At 40.7% G+C, this 17,708-nt stretch overlaps 1 protein-coding gene across 20 annotated transcripts in view; it reads right to left on the reverse strand.

Moving 5' to 3' along the window:
• kmt2d (lysine (K)-specific methyltransferase 2D) overlaps nt 1-17,708 on the reverse strand; it is a 250,592-nt gene that overhangs the window by 215,477 nt on the left and 17,407 nt on the right. Inside the window, exon 1 of one of the 20 annotated variants that reach the window (XM_068024856.1) lies at nt 8,690-8,759. The exons of 18 other annotated variants lie outside the window; for them this stretch is intronic. The gene's annotated coding sequence lies outside the window, so the exon portion shown is untranslated. Of the gene's footprint in view, nt 1-2,098; nt 2,399-8,689; nt 8,760-17,708 lie in introns of those variants that run through there. One more of the 20 variants, XM_068024853.1, reaches the window with a different exon arrangement.

Consider the following 17,708-nt stretch of genomic DNA (forward strand, 5'->3'; position numbering starts at 1 on the left):
CACACACCTGTCTCCACTGGTGGAAGACGAGGCTGTTCTAGCACTAGTTGAATTCAATTCAAAGCTAACTCTGCTAAGAGGAAATCAGATGCATTCCTGATCAGCCTTCAGTGGAATTTTAAAAATAAAATAGATTTATCAACAAATTGTTCAACCCCAGATAACTCAAGAGTGATGAGTTTCAGGGGCAGCTACAGGGGAAAAGTGGGATGAATAGGGGGGCAAGCAGGGTTCCTACTCCCAATCACTGTCTTTTGTGAAAAGGAACATATTGCCTTTGCTGTAATATCTTCATCCTTGCAGACTAATGTACAATTCATCTCAACAAGATGGAGAAAACAGAAGTTTAGTCTGCGACTACCCTCCTGGGAGAATCCAGTATAATTAGGGCAGCTCCACTGAAACAGCCTAATTCTTCATACCGAGTCCACATTACAGCACTTTAAGCAATCAGATGAGTTCCTACTATTTCATCACTAGTTCACCAAAAATGATTAGAATTTGCTTTGGAGGCATTACTAAATATATAATAATGATTTCAACTCCAATCCATAACATTTCAGAACATTTTTCTTGGGAATGGGCAAAGAAAAAGAACTCATTATTTCCTGTTCATATCTTTTGCAAGTACCAGTTAGGGTAAAAGGAAAAAGGCACAGACACACAAAAGATCAAAATAACGATAGGTTGCAGCTCCTTGATCCTCTTGAATGAAAGCTCTAATAAGTAGAGTACTGTAAATTTTAACCTGGTCATTACCTAACATGCAGGTTTAGCAGAATGCAATCTTGTATAGCACTTGAACTGGATAATAAGCATGAAGTTACAGCATATTACTGTAAATATAAACATTATGGTGTGTGCTCCATTTTCTGAAAAGGCAAACATGCAGTGGTTATGCACCTTTGGTTTACATCACCACTGCTTCTGGCACAAATTTAACAGTTTATTACAAATAATGGGAATTGATGCAATTTTAGATTTTAAGAGCTATTCCCAGAAAATCATATCATAAGCTACAATGCAATCTGACGGTTACAGCAAAAGCACAGCCAATATATCACCAAACCTACTCACAAATCATTTCTAAGTAAAATGCACATATTTAATAAGTATAATCTACGTAATTGCAAACTAAAGCCCGAATTTCCTGTGTATATGCATACAACTGTGTATGTAACTGAGCTTCATAAGTAACTGAAATCTGTTTACATTTAAGTGAAAGCGTCATGAAACATCTGCTCACGTTTCTGAAATGAAATCCAAACACCACACCACAGTAAATACAAGGGCAGAATAACTATTTTGAATGAGGTACAAATGTCACTTTCATATTACTGTTACAAATAAGAGTGAACAAAGAACTTCCTTTAAAATCGGAATTATTTTCAGTGCAACACAAAAGTCTTTTATTCGACATTGTTTTGGGAAAACGCAAGATTTTAAAATCACACTTCTGGATCTCTAATCCTGCCTAAAAACCGCGTTTACACCAATTTCCAGTTGAAAGCTGAAGTTAAGCCATCTCTACTAAAATCAAATTCCATTTACCCAACAGAAAAAAAAAACAGCTCACGTCACCGAACACTGCACAACGTGCAACATTGTACCGTCCCTACACAAAAAACTGCTCGCTCTCACGCACACGACACTTTTGCCGCCACAAAAAGATGCCCACTCTGCAGACCACTCTCACAATACACGCCTGCAATTCCCTGCAAAATCCGTCACATGAAACTACCTCTGAATATACAAATGAAACACAGTAGAACGTAATAAATTCAAATTGCAGTAACTGAAAAAGGTCACACAAAAGTAACTGACCCGACCTTATTTGGGTTTGTGAAGGCCGACATAAAATAATTAAAACTCTTGACCTACTCATGAATTTTCCTACCTTATTCTGATGCAAATTAACTCTTTAATGTACATAGTTTTATCTTCAGAATTTGCAACATGAACATTTGACTTCATTAACTTGACGGCAACGTTACAAGCCAGATTCTCTAAATATAGATTTTTTAAAATAATCTATATTGCTTTACATTTAGCAGATTGCAACCCGCCAAATCTGCAATCTATACCGATGGAAAATTACCTTACTGCTTGCCCTGTACTTCCCACACTTCACAAATCCCGGCGGAAATTCCCCAATGCATGGCTGATCCCATTCCTCGTATAGAAAGCTTTATGACCGACATTGGCCTCGGGCAGCAGGCTCCTGCTCGGGCCCCGGCCACTCCTCACTATCTCCGGGTTCGGCCCCACTGCTTCCTGTTACAAAGTAGTCACAAACGCTCAACAAAATCCAACCGCGAAGAGGAAAAAATAAATAAATAGCCGACCCAACCAAAACCGACAGAAAAAAAGAAACCGATAAAAGGAAAAGAGAACCAAAAACATCCACCGGAGCGACGGAAACGTCATCACTTCCGTTCCGGTTAGAAACAGCAACCCCCAAACGCCAGTTCCAGTTTAGGCAAAGATTCGAACAAAACACAATTTTTTTTTGAATGCAATTTTAAAAAAGGTGGACGGGTCTATGATGGTTAGCTTAATCGCTTAATTTTATAACCGAACCTGCAGATACACATGGCAACAAATTAATGCAATAAAACTGCGAGTTCCGTCAAGAAACCCTATACGTTTCGAACTAGAGATTGGGACGGTTCTCAGACGCTTCCCGAAATTATTTAAATATATCAAACTACCCTTTCAAGGAATATTTATTCTACCGCCTGCTTAAGCAAAATGTAATAAATATGTGACACAGAAGCCTACATATACATGTACTGAAAAGTGAAACTAAAACGTAGAACACATATTGATGGAGTATAATGCTAGGGACACAAAGCATCTTGTACCAGCGAAACAAAAGGACTGATTGCAAACGGTAGCTCAAATCTGCGACTCTCAACTGTAGTTCCCATTTCCAAAAGCAATTTTATGTTCATTCCCAAAACCGAATGAAAATCCACAGATTGAAAGCAATATTTATCCCAAATAACTGTCATGATCTTGTCAACAAATCCCCTTCCATTTAATTTCAATTTAAACTAATATTGTACTTGAAGATATGTTCATATCTCCTCCTTGCCTTGCAAATCATAATACCTAAAAGCAGGAAATATTGTAGCAAGCAGTGCCCACATCAATTTCCTTCACTTGTGTTAAAATAAAAGGTATGTTTGGGATCATCTCACCAGCACAAATAACAATTATAGTGTGAATTCCCTATAAACTTTGACAGGGCTTAGTCTTGCACAGCGCAGTCAATGTGGAACCAGATAATTTGCAACCCCTGCATCCTATTCGACCAAGCTGAGTTTCCCACCCGATCTGGTCACTCGTCTCTGCCACTGCCTCAGCCCATCTGCTTTTGTTACCTCCAGACTCGACTATTCCAATGCTCTCCTGGCTGACCTCTCATCTTCTACCCCCCAATAAACTGAAGATCACCCAAAAACCTGCTGCCTGCATCCTAAGTTGCACCAAGTCCCATTCACCCACCCACCCTATGCTCACCGACCGATACTGACTCTCAGTCCAGCAAGGCCATGATTTTAAAATTCTCAACCTCATTTTCAAATACCTCCATGGTCTCATCTCCAACATCCTCTGGCCCCACAACCCTCTGAGAACTCAGTATTCCTTCAGCTCTGGCCTCCTATGCATCCCCCACTTCCTTTGCCCCTTCATTGGGGGGGGGGGGGGGGGGGGGGGGGGGGGGTAGTGCCTTCAGTCAACTGGGCCCTAAGTTCTGGAATTACCTCCCTAAACCTCACTCTTTCTCACCACTCTCTCCACCCTCCTTTAAGACTGTTGAACAAGCTTTTGGTTGCCTGTCATAACGTTTCCTTCTTTGGTTTCAGTACCAAATTTTGTCCAATTACATTTCCATGAAGCACTTAGGGACGTTTTACTAAGTTTATATATGTTTGAACTTTATATGTTGAGTTTTCAGTCACATGATTCATCCTCACTTTTCCAGATGTCAAAACATAAAATTAATCTAGGACAGTTCTATACTTAGGGACACAACAATGATGGAGGAAAACATAGCCTGAATCAAAACCCTATTGCTAACTAGACTGGACATTTTGAAGAAAAAGGGAGGGAGGAGACTGAAATAAGGAGAAACAACCCCCTAAACTGCCAATTAAATTCACATCTCATCACACTTTTCTTATAAAATGTTATGAACACGAACGGGGCTTTCAAAACGCCGCACTTCAAATCAAGCCTTAACCCGGAACTGCTTTTTACTGCAGTATTAAATGCTGTTCACAGTTTGACTGTCCAGCTGCTTCCTTTTCCTCAGTACTGCGGGTTTTTATTGGGAAATTTCTCCAACTGCCAGCATAAAAATCCTTACTGTGGTCAGATCTTTCCTAGTTTATATCTGCCTCTCAAACACTGGTGCAACATCTGCAATAATTATTTTGTTTGAATTGAGGTTTGTAAAACACTTACACAATATCCAGGGGTAAATTTGGTATTCCATTAACACCAGATAGATTTCAAAACAGTTATTCAAGGAACCACAGCTAAAATTCAACTTTACAATGGAATGCAAACTGCATAAACAATGTATCTGCATTATTGATAACAGCTTTGAAACGAATGGCAACAACAACCAATGTAATATGGGTAGAAATTAGTAACTGGGCAAAAAAGAACAATTGGCAACTGTTTCCAACCATCGGCTGGAAAGATGTTTAGAGAAGAGGCTGGAGGAAACCGTAATGTGATAATCATGGCAGCATTTCAATATTAAATCCAAGTGGTCAAAACACACACTGAAAGGGAGGAATGAAAGGACAGTTTCATACAAGTAAACACTGATTTTCAACACAACACATTTAACAGAGAACTACGGCAGCTTCATTTGATTTCATATTTAGCAATGACCTTTGTATAGTTCAATTAGACCTCAATTAAGAACAAAAGTAGTGATGCAATACTTAACATAGCTTGGAAGTAAAAAAAAAATATATATATATATAATTTTATATGTATATATATGTTTTTAAACCTCCTAATACACCAATCACAAAGTCACTTGCTGCAGCATGGCTGTTTTCCAGGACTGCCAAATAGTTTTCTTCTTAGGCATCCTGGGCACGCCAGCCCAAGGTTTGACCTGGTCACTCAAATGGCATGGCTGGGTCATACCTTAATGCTATGTGACCTGATTTGCTGGAAAAGTGATTTTTGGACCAGTTTCCAGCCAGATATGAGGCACGTCAAACATCAGCAAGGGACCCCAAACCTGAAAACCATTCAGTGATCCCTGCTGTAAGGTGGTGTGTATGTGTATGATTGTTGAGTGATAGCAGGACAGGGCTCAGTTACAATGGCACGACAGTTGGATATATCACCACTTCACTATTCAGATTTCCAGAGTGAAAAATGGTTACTTGGGCGAGGTGCTGAAAGGGTACTGCTGCCTGTGGAACCATACCCAGCACGTTCAGAAGCAGAGGGTCAGAAAATTACGAATTGCTTTTTAAAATTTCCTATCAAGAGAAAGTGACTAAAAAAAGTTTACACAACTACCTTGAATGGTCTATATTTTCATTCACACTTACTGCACAGCTATCAAGAAAAGCTTTTTTAAAATGTTCTCAAGATATATATTTTTGAAGTCAAATTGATGATCAATCTGCAGCCCAAAATAGTCATACTCTCACAGCCAAGGTGGGAAAGGGAGAGATGGAGGGGACTGGACAAAGAGGGAAAGAGACTGACAGAGGAGGAGTTCCACACGGTCGCCTTGCCTTTAAAATCCTTGTTTTCTACCACCTCCCCAAGGTTCCATCCCAGGTTTCTCTTTAAGTGTCCTCCTTCCTTTACTCCCTTTGTCTCTGCACTGAATGACTCCTCACCACTGTGATTTCAATTTCCATCTCAACTTGCCTTACCCACCTTCCTTTAGTGGAGTGGTTAAAAACAGGGATGCACAAGAGGACAGAATTGGAGGAGCGCAGAGATCTGAGGATTGTAGGGCTGGAGGAGGTTACAGAGAAAGGGAGGGGAGAGGTCACAGAAGGATTTGAAAACAAGGATGAGAAATTTAAAATTATGGGGTTGTCGGAGCAGGAGCCAATGTAGGTCAGTGAGCACAGGAGTGATGAGTGAATGGGATGGTACGAGTTAGGATACGGGTAGCAGAGTTTTGAATGAGCTCATTTATGAAGGGTGCAAAGTGGGTGGCCAGCAAGGAGGACTTTGGAATAGTTGAATCTAAAGCTAACGAAGGCACGGATGAGGGTTTCAGCAGCTGATGAGCTGAGGCAGGGATGGAGACAGAAGAAACAGTGAGAATTAACCCCCAAATAACCCCAGGGTGTTTAAACATGTCCTTTTTAACATATCCTAAACAGTAGTCTTAAATGGACAGGTCACTTTTGCAGCTACAATATAACAGTGCTCCAGACCCCAGGCTGTCCCTGAACACCACCACAAACTAGTGTGTATAAATATATCTAGAGTCTTATGCAGGTTTGGGACATCACATTTCAGGTGTCATACCAGTATATATGCAAATTTCTGCCATACTTGCACTTACTTGGCTCATATTTCATATTCATACAACAGGAAATCACAACTGAACAGGAGAGCGATGCACCAATCGAAAGCAAGTGCATATATTTCCAATGAAAATATACTGAAGACACATGAAATTAATGCTGAGCTATTAGCAAAGGAAGGCAAAACAATGAAACTTCTGCAAATATTTTTCAAAATTCCTTTAACCATCATAATTTCTTGGCTTTGCGAGAATTTAACACTGGAATAAGGTTTGTAATATCCATAATATATTAAACATCTGAACACACCTTCCATCTGCATAACTCTATTTCCTGTTGTCATACTTTTGGCATAAGTTTTGGTTTCAACTCTTCATTATAAATTTCTATGGTCGCATTTGTCATGGGGTTTGAGAGTATAAAATCATCACCATGATTGCACAATCTAGGCACTGGGCCCCCACAAAAATCAGAAAATGTATTTCTTTTGCCATTTCTCCTCTCAGTAACTAAAATTTCTAATATCCAAAATAAGGATTTAAACAAAATGGAAAAACAAAGAAAAAAAATCACAATATGATTAAATTCACCTTTTGTCTTTTGATGCTTTCATTAAAGTTTTCACTTGAAGTTCTCAACTTTTCCCAAAAGCCTGGGCTTGACTTGATATTTTTACCCCAATTTGAATCGTACAATCTGAACATATACAGTGTACTTAATTTCCCCCTGGTGTCCTGGCCAATACTTATCCCTCATCCAACATCATTACAACTATTTATCTCATTGGTGTGTGTGGGGCCTTGCTGAGCACAAATTACTTAACTAGCTGTGAAATGTCTTAGGACGTCCTAAGCACGTGAAAAGTTTGCAAACTCTTCCTTTCTAGCTGAATGGCAGTGGAAGAAGAGGGGATAATGTAGCGTTTGAGCAGGTTGTTTCAAGGGGTCAGGGTTGGGGCAACAATAGAAGTGAGGGCGTGATAGGAATTGGAAAGGTGGTAGAAAGGTGAAGGAATAGCTGATGCATTGGAAGAAAAGGGGAGACAACAAGTGATTGGGGGAACAAAGGGCAGGGAAGAGAACCAGTGATGGGGGAATGGGAAAGGAAACCGCTTGGACACTTTTTAAATCCTGCAATCCCCATTTCAAATGCAGCATGCAGCCATTGGCGGCTCCCATTCCCCACCAAAGGATAAAGACAGATGTAGACAAGGACAGAAGAAAAGCAAAAATAAAGAATTAAGGGGATAGAAAGTAATAAATAATACCAAGATATCAGACACATGCCAGGGTGACCATATTCTCTGACTTATAGTGCACAACCCCACAGATCATCTAGCCAAGTATTAAAATCAGTATGTCCTGTCAACTGCAAACAATTCCTATGGCATCTGCAATGTTAACTGGATCCACACCTAGCTGTAACTATCTGTAGTACCTGTAGATGGCGCTGCAATATTTAGAGGACTTTTGCAAAATTTAGGGAAATTTTTCTTGCGTCACATGACTATCACACTGTCGATTTAAAGTCTTTTCCAAAAGGATTTTCTTGTGCCTGCAAAGCTTAGTGGCAAGAGTATAACTCTTCCACCATTGCTCACATTTAAAGGGTGTAGGTATTCACGAGTTCTGAAAGTGTGAGGGTCCCTCAACGTTTGCCCACATGTGCAGAAATAGACTTCCCCACGTTGCGATGTTTGGTGTTCTGCAATTCAAGTAAGTAACTGAGGAAAATCTCACTCCAGTCTTCATATTTATAATGTCTCTATCTAGCAGAATGCTGAGGCTGCCACGACGCAGATTTGCCTCTCCACCCCCAAATCCATTAGTATATATTTGTTAAAAGTCTCACTTCTAACATGCATTGTTGGTCACACTTCAGGCACGACATTTGCAAATTTCAGATTTTGCAACAAAACCGCTAGGGAATGTATCAAACAAACAAAATCAAGACACACGGAAAGGAAAATTATAAATCAAAAATTGGCAATCAGCAAAAAAGAGCAAAAGGAACCAAACGAAGTCACTCAAAATACTTCTAGAAATATTTTGCCATCATCTCACCTTTTCAGTAAGCTGAGAATGTAATACTGGAAATAAGGTTTCAAACATAATAAAGCTTTGAATAATGATACAACTTACATTTGTTTTACCTACCTTTGTGTGGTTGAAATATTTCAAGGTTTTCCAGCAAATGCTTGTCCCTCACACAGAAGCCCAAGCCTTGAGTTCAGGAGGCTTATGAGAGCTGTCAATCTAGCAGCTGAATGAAGAGGCTGAACTAAGTAACTGAATATGACTGAAAATGCATCAGTATCACTCTCTGCAAACCATTTGTGCACAGTTCTCAAGATGCACCTCCATGCTGCCTCTTTTCAGTTTGATCACCACCACCACATTTTGGAGTGGGGAGGCAGATAATACACCAGTTCTTTAATATAATTGACAGCAAGACTGACGATTCACATATCATATCAAAACGTTTTGGTTCATAAGCCCCACCCACTAACCAGCAATGGAAATGGTGTGAGGAATCACAGGCAATAAACTACAAGAACTATGAAGGTAGCTAAAATCTTTGCATCGACATCAGCTTTATCCATAGGTAACTGGCAGGAGAACTTAAGCAATTAGCTGCATTTTAGAGGACATTGACATGTGCAACCACAGCAGGTTACATGCACAGCTCTATTTGTGCAACAGTTGAGTATGAGGAGAACAAATTCATTTTATATTTGCAAACAATAAGGATAGTACTACTTTCTATTCGCCAATCAAAAAAATACTTACTTTGTCTCAAGTACATCCCTCAAAAATATCTTTTCAAATTCTCAGTGTCCATGTATACCTCCCCTCCTGAAACAGCATAACCTCTGACTTATCGTGATCAATGCAACAGGAGATCGGCTAGCTATTTCCACACATCACCACCTAGACACAATTATTCTGATAATATTGGATGATGTCTGAATATCAGGCGAAGGAAATGCTGCACATTTTAAAACTGGTGGCACAAGTAGCCTGTTCTCCATTCTAAACATTGTTAAATATTCATTTTAAGCATTCTGGAAACCAAAACAAGTATTGTGTGCCATCTTTAGGCAGGGGATCAACTTCTATAGGTATGCTGATGACATTCAGTTCGATGAAGCACTTCTCCAACAGCTACTTCCGTGTTGTTGGACTGCCTGTCTGACGTGTCAAATTATTTTCAGCTGAACTTCAGGAAGACCAAAGCATTTGTTGTTGGCACCCGACATAAACTCTGTTCCATTGCCACCGACACAAACCCCTGCACAAACACTTGCCTAGGGTAGAACACAAAACGTTTGCAACACTGTCATTTGTCTCATCCTGAGTGAGCTTCATACACCGCATGCTCTCTATTAACCAAGTCTACTTAAGTTTCCTCTTCCACTACATTGCTCATCTCCACCCCTACCACCAAAACCTTTATCCACACTTGTCGCTTCCAGAATCAATTGCTCCAATGCTATTACTGTCCCTCCATCATTCTCCCTCCACAAACTCCAGTTTGTGCAAAACGCAGCCACACAATGGAATTTAATGAGAAACACTCACCCATCATCACTGACCTATAATGGCTCCACCCTGAGGTTCTCCCCATCCACTCTTGCATCATGCTACAATATGTCCATTTCCTTGCTAACAAGGCCCTTCTCATCCACAAAGTATCCTGGAGGACTCCACTGATTTTCTCAACTTGACTGAAACCTAGTACACCAGCAATAATTCTTTTCCACACACACGCTGAGGTTGTTCCAGCCAGCTGCACATTCTATACTGCTCCCCATCGTGGCGGCAAAGACCTTTCACAGAGGAATCTGGGGACTGATCCCCTTAGTCCTCCTGCACTTTGAGCACCTCACTGTCTACCACCCCCTCTTGCCTCTTTTTCAAAGCTACCCTCAAATCCCTCACTAGCATCGTCTGCTACCCAGACTACCCCTGCTCTGGCATTCCATTATTTACATCAGCTGATATGCTAAACAGCTGCCTTGTCTGCACTTTTGACATCTTTACTCCTACCAAAGCTCTCAGCCTCCTACAGAGCCAATAGAGCAATGACCTTTGTCACCTCAAATCCTAAGAACACAGGCTCAAGTGCACTTGGTGCACTACTGACCTAATATATAGGGACAGGTGGGGATGTGGTATATGGAATTAGTATAGGGTTAGTATAAATGGGTGGTTGATGGGCGGCACAGACTCGGTGGGCTGAAGGGCCTGTTTCAGTGCTGTATCTCTAAACATAAACATAAACAAATAAGAATATAAGAAATAGGAGCAGGAATAGGCCATTTGGCCCCTTGAGCCTGCTCCGCCATTCAATAAGATCATAGCTGATCTGACCGTGGCCTTAACTCCACTTTCCTGCCAGTCCCCCATAACCCTTTACTCTCTTGTAGATCAAAAATCTGTCTCAGCCTTGAATATATTCAATGACCCAGCCTCCACTGCTCTCTGGGAAAGAGAATTCCAAAGATTAATGACCCTCAGAGAAGAAATTCCTCTTCACCGCCATCTTAAATACGAGGCCCCTTATTTTGAAACTGTGCCCCCTTGATGTAGATTCCCCGGCAAGGGAAAACATCCTCTGAACATCTACCCTGTCAAGCCCCCTCAAAATCTTATGTTTCAATATCATCTCTCATTCTTCTAAACTCCAATGAGTCTAGGCCCACCCTGTTCAACCTTTCCTCATAAGGCAACTCCATCATCCCAGGAACCTAGTGAACCTTCTCTGAACTGCCTCCAAGTATATCCCCCCTTAGAAAATGAGACCAAAACTGTATGCAGTACTCTAGGTGTGGTCTCACCAACACTCTGCACTCTGTTGTAGCAAGACTTTCCCACTTCTATACTCCATCCCCCTTGCAATAAAGGCCAACATTCCATTTGCCTTCTAATTACTTGCTCTAACTGCATGGTAACGTTTTGTGATTCACTTATGAGGACATCCAGATCCCTCTGTACCACAGCATTCTGCAGTTTCTCTCCATTTAAATAATATTCTGCTTTTCTATTCTTCCCACCAAAGTGGACAATCTCACATTTTCCCACATTATACTCCATCTGCCAAATTTTTGCCCACTCACTTAACCCATCTATATCCCTTTACAGAGGAGTCCTCCTCACAACTTACTTTCCTATCTTTGCATTGTCAGAAAATTTAGCTACAATGCACTTGGTCCCTCCATCCAAGTCATTAATATAGATTGTAAATAGTTGAGACCTTAGCACTGATCCCTGTGGCACCCCACTAGTTATAGTTTGCCAACCTGAAAATGACCCATTTATCCCAGCTCGGTTTCCTGTTAGCATGGATAGAGGATTGGCTAAGTAATACATTACCCCCAACACCATGAGTTCTTATCTTGTGCAGTAATCTTTTATGTGGCACCTTATCAAATGCCTTTTGGAAATCCAAATACCCCAAATCTTCTGGTTCCCTTTTATCCAACCGACTTGTTACATCCTCAAAGAACTCCAATAAATTTGTCAAACACAATTCCCCTTTCACAAAACCATGCTGACTCTGCTTGACTGTCTTATAGTTTTCTAAATGTCCTGCTACTTCTTCCTTAATAATGAATTCCAGTATTTTCCCAATGACATGTTAGGATAACTCCAACTGGCCTATAGTATCCAGCTTTCTGTCTCCCTCCTTCCTTCAATAGAGTTGTTAAATCTGCTGGGACCTTTCCAGAATCTAGGGAATTTTGGAAGATTACAACCAACGCATCCACTAACTCTGCAGCCACTTTTCTTTTTAAGACCCTAGGATGCAGGGGACTTGTCAGCCTTTAGTCCCATTAGTTTACCTAGTACTTTTTCTCTAATGATAGTGATTGTTATAAGTTCCTCCCTCCCTTTTGCCTCTTGATGTTCGACTATTCTTGGTCTTTTTTGTGTCTTCTTCCGTGAAGACAGAAACAAAATATATCAGAACTGGCTCAACCACCATTCCCTCCCCCTCTCTACTGCTAAAATCTACTACTCCAGAATCATCCTGACAGATAAGCACAACGGTCACCTCTTCATCAAACAAACCATCTCCTTCAACCCATTCATCCTCACCACTGATAGCAGGCACGAGAAGCTCATGCATTTTAGTCTCCGAATCTGAGACCACCCACTCGACTGCCTTGGCCTAATTCCTCACTGCCTACCTGTCCCTAAGTGCCTCCAGAACACACAGCAATTTCTCTCTCACCTCTTACTTCCTTCATGAAACCAATCAGCTCCTCCACCTCCTTTTAACCACAGACATAATAAACTTTCCCTTTTCTTCCTGCATTATTCCACCATCTTCACAAATGCAACCATCCTCCTTCCTCAAAAGGCTCATCCTCAACTTGTCTTCTCCAACTATCCTCCTTCCTCTCAAGTCTTAGAGCATGTCGTTGTCATGCAACTACACAACCACTTTTCTTCAGTCTGGTTTCTGTTCTACCGACACAACCAACACCATTTTGTTTAATTGCTTAAAGGTTGATTTTACCTATTATCTAAAGAGTTAAGTCCATTACTAAGACCAACTATTTTCACCTCCGAAACATTGCCAGCCTCCACCCGTAGCTCACCCCTTTAAACCTTCATCCATGCCTTTGACATCTCAAACGTAAAATTTCCTGATGTCTCTCTAGCCAATCTCCCTCCCCCAATGAATTCCAATTCATTCAAAACATGGCTGCATCCAATCTGTACAAAATCCCACTCACACCTTTGTTGACCTCAACTGATCTCCACCTGCTAATGAATTGAGTTAAAACCCCTCAATCTTTTAGTGATCCTTCCTTGACCTAGCTCCACCCTACTTGTGCAATAGCTGTGTCGATGGCCCAGCTTTTCTGAATCTGGTCAATTGTAGATTAGATTAGAGATACAGCACTGAAACAGGCCCTTCGGCCCACCGAGTCTGTGCCGAACATCAACCACCCATTTATACTAATCCTACACTAATCCCATATTCCTACCAAACATCCCCACCTGTTCCTATATTTCCCTACCACCTACCTATACTAGTGACAATTTATAATGGCCAATTTACCTATCAACCTGCAAGTCTTTTGGCTTGTGGGAGGAAACCGGAGCACCCGGAGAAAACCCACGCAGACACAGGGAGAACTTGCAAACTCCACACAGGCAGTACCAGGAATCGAACCCGGGTCCCTGGAGCTGTGAGGCTGCGGTGCTAACCACTGCGCCGCTCCCTTTTCCACTCAAATATTAGTGGAAAACCATTTCCTAACCCATTACTGCACGAATTGTATTCCCAAATTCTTCTGTCTTGTCCTCTCTCTCTCTCCAACTTCAAAAACCTCTTAAAAACCTACCTTGTTGACCACCTCCCATAACTCTCTTCCCTATTCCTGCTCAGGTCCATACCCTCCATTCTGAAGCCTCATAAGATATTTTGTACATTAAAAGCTATCACAATCAATCCTGTTTGTTGACTCATCTGCCTTTTTGTGAAGCAATTTGGCACGGTTTGCTATGTTAAAGAATCTATAGAAGTGCAAATGATTCTGTTGTTGCAAAGTTTGTTAATCTGTTTTAGCATCGTACACCTTCAAAATGATTTCCATATGTTCCAACCTTCCCTTCTCAGTCTTCTCAGGTCAGAGTCAGTCTCCAGCACTAATGCTAGAGAAATAGAGTTGAGGAGATAGCAAGACTTCCTGTTTCTTTGATTGACTGCAGTTATCTCCTCTTACCATTCATTTTACTCAGTACTCCTTTTTTTAAAAATTGCAACTCAAAAAGGTGGGGGGGGGGGGGGCGCGGCGGGAGGGAGGGAAAAAAAATAGAGGAAGAAACTTGCACAGTTTTTCTTTATTCCGAAGAACAGTAATATGCTTTTCATGGCTACCACGACTAAAAGAAAGACTTGTATTATATAATTCCTTATCGCCATGCATCTACAAACAAAGATTTCACACAATGAATTACTCTGACATATAGTGACTTATTATAGGCAAATGTGGTATCTATTTTGCATCCAGTAAGATCCTAAAAACAATGAGATGAACCAGTTAATCTGTTTTTGGTTGAGAGGAATGTTGTTATTGGATCTCGAACCATTGCTGGAATATTAGCTCAACATTTCATTCAAAATGGCAATACATTGAATGTTCTCAGTATTACATTCAAATGTCAGCCTAGATTACGTGTTCAAGTCCCAGAACTTTTATTTATACACTAAAAGAGCATCTGAATATTTTGAGAGACAGGCACACTCTGAAAGCATGTTCAAATAGATGTATTTCAAGATGTAACAACAACTTGCATTTGTATAAAGTCTTTAACATGGTGCTTCACCGGAGTGTCAAACAAAATTTGACACCAAGCCATGGAAGGAGATATTAAGACAGATGATCAAAGCTTGGTTAAAGAGGTAGGTTTTAAGGAACTTCTTAAAGAAAGAGAGGCGTAGAGCTTTAGGGAGGGAATTCTAGAGCTTAGGACCTTAGCAGCTGAAGGCACACTGCCAATGGTGGAGCAATTAATAGCGATCAAGGCAAAATAACTTTGGGAGAATATTCCAGTGAGCAAAAGCACATCAGCTGAAGTAGTGGATTCTGACATAAAAACAAGAAAGGCTGGAAATACTCAGCAGGTCTGGCAGCATTGGCGGAGAGAGAAGCAGAGCAGATTCTGACGATGGACTGAAGGGGGAATGAACAAGCTATAATCCGAAGTCAGAGGTACAGTGAGTGTGGGCAGGAATACATGGCTAAATAAGTGGAATGAGACTGTGGAAAGATTTGAAAATGGGACAAAAATCTTGAAGTAGTTTTGTTAGGGCACAAGGAGCTAGTGGAAGTGCACAAAGACAAAGATGATTCAAGAGTAGGATCTTTTGAAAGATGACAGGTTGCAGAGTTCTGGTTTTGCTGAAGTTTATGCAGGGTGGAACTGGGGAGGCCACTTAGGAGAGCAATACAGAAATCAATCTTCAAGGCACAGAAAATGCGCATGAGGATTTCAGCAGGAGAGAAGCTGAGGTAGGAAAGCAATTCAGCAATATCCTGGAGGTGAAAGAATCATCTCGCCAACTGACTGGATGTTGGGTAGAAACCCCAGCTGAGAGCTGAAAAAGACTATAGTGGTGCATATCTGCAGGTTCTGCCTGCAAAAGCAACAGCAAGCAGTACCAGAGGCACATAGATGCTGGCAAGAGTCAAACAGGATAATTTCAGTTTTGCCAACTTAACTTTTCCACATATCTGGAGCTTGAAAGATTCATTTGCTTCAAGTAATGGAACAAATATCAAACACTTTCAAACAAAGAACCTCACTCCATTATTTAAGAAAAGTGAGAGAGAGAGAAACCAGAAAATGATATATCTATCAGTCTAATGTCTGTTGTGGGCAAGTTATTGGAATCTGTCATCAGGCTCTCTGTCCCTAAGCATTTGGACAAATATGAACTGATCAGAGAAAACCAGCATGGATTTGTAAAGGGTAAATCATGTCTAACTAACCAGCTGAATTTCTTGAGGAGGTCACTAATGTGGTAGATAAGGGATTGTCGATGAATGCTATGTGGACTTCCAGAAAGCATTCAATAAGGTTCCACACAAGGGACAGTTCACAAAAATGAAAGGGGATGGAAACTGGAGGCAACCTATTAGCATGGGAAGGGAATTGGTTAGGATGTAGGAGATGGAGTAGGGAGAATGGGGATGTACTCCAATTGCTAGGGAGTGAGTCGTGGTGTCTCCAGGGATCTGTGCTGGGACCTCAGCTTTTCACTATATTTATCAATGACTTAAATGAAGGAATAGAGAGCCATATATCCAAATTTGCTGACGGTGGCATAGTATTTAGTGTAGATGGGAGCAAGAAGTTGCAAAGGGACATTGATAGATTAAGTGAATGAGAAAACTGTGGAAGATTAAGTTTAGTGTGGGGAAGTGTGAAGTCATCTACTTTTGACCCAAGAACAATAGATCAAAATACTTTCTACATGTTGAGAAGCTAGAAACTGTGGTGGAGCAAAGACTTAGGGGCCCATGTACAGAAATCACCAAACACTAGTGGACAGGTACAAACATTTTTTTTTTAGAAAGCCTATTGGAATGTTAGCCTTTGTCTCAAGGGGGCTAGAATACAAAAAAGATGGAAGCAATGCTAGAGTGGTAGAGCTCAGATTAGACCGCATTGGGAGTACTGTGTTCAGTTCGGGGCACCGCACCTCAGAAAGGATATGCTGACCTTGGAGGGGATGCATCACAGATTCACCTGAATGATATCGGGGGTAAAAGGGTTAAATTATGAGGAGAGGTTGCATAGACTAGGCTTGTATTCCCTTAAGTACAGAAGATTAATGGGTGATTTAACTGAGGTGTTTAAATGATTTGAGAGGGTAGAGAGAGAGAAACTATTTTCTCTGGCAGGGGAGTCCAGAACCAGCGGCAATCTTAAAAATTAGAGCTAGGCTATTCAGGGGTAATGTCGGAAAGCACTTCTTCACTCAAAGGGTAGTGGAAATCTGGAACTCTCTTCCCCCCAAAAAGAGGTTGAGGCGAGATCAATTGAAAATTTCAAAACTGAGATTGATAAAACTTTTGTTACGCAAGGTTATTAAGGGATATGGAACCAAGCCAGGTAAATGGAGTTAAGATACAGATTAGCAATGATCTAATTAAATGGAATTTAATTATTTTAATAAATTTCCTGCACAAAGTATAACTTGCCAACTTGCATGTAACATTAGTTTCAACTCCATTACCGCGCTTTTACTTTTAATTGTTGCAGCTGATTTGTTGTGAAATTTTGCAACTCCTCTCTATACCACTGATCAATTCTGTGGCAATACAGTCTCGTCCTGTAAATTGGAAGTAGCTACAATTAAGATACGGATCAGCTATGATTCAAGTGAATGGGGGAACACGCTTGAAGGTCTGAATGGCATAATCCTATTCCTATGTTCCTAATTTAAATTATGTTGATTGCATGATTTTCAATTTTAAAAAAGCGTCTCCTGTCCTTATAGAGGTTGCTTAAATCAAATTACTGCATAATTTAAACATTTTTAAGCAAAAACAACTCTGACATAACAAAAATAGACTGTATGAATAACATTATTCAAAAGCTCATGCAACAGATATTTGGCAATATTTAGGATAGCTTTCACCTACTGATA

This window comes from Heterodontus francisci, chromosome X (assembly GCF_036365525.1).
Source record: "Heterodontus francisci isolate sHetFra1 chromosome X, sHetFra1.hap1, whole genome shotgun sequence".
NCBI classification, from domain to species: domain Eukaryota; kingdom Metazoa; phylum Chordata; class Chondrichthyes; order Heterodontiformes; family Heterodontidae; genus Heterodontus; species Heterodontus francisci.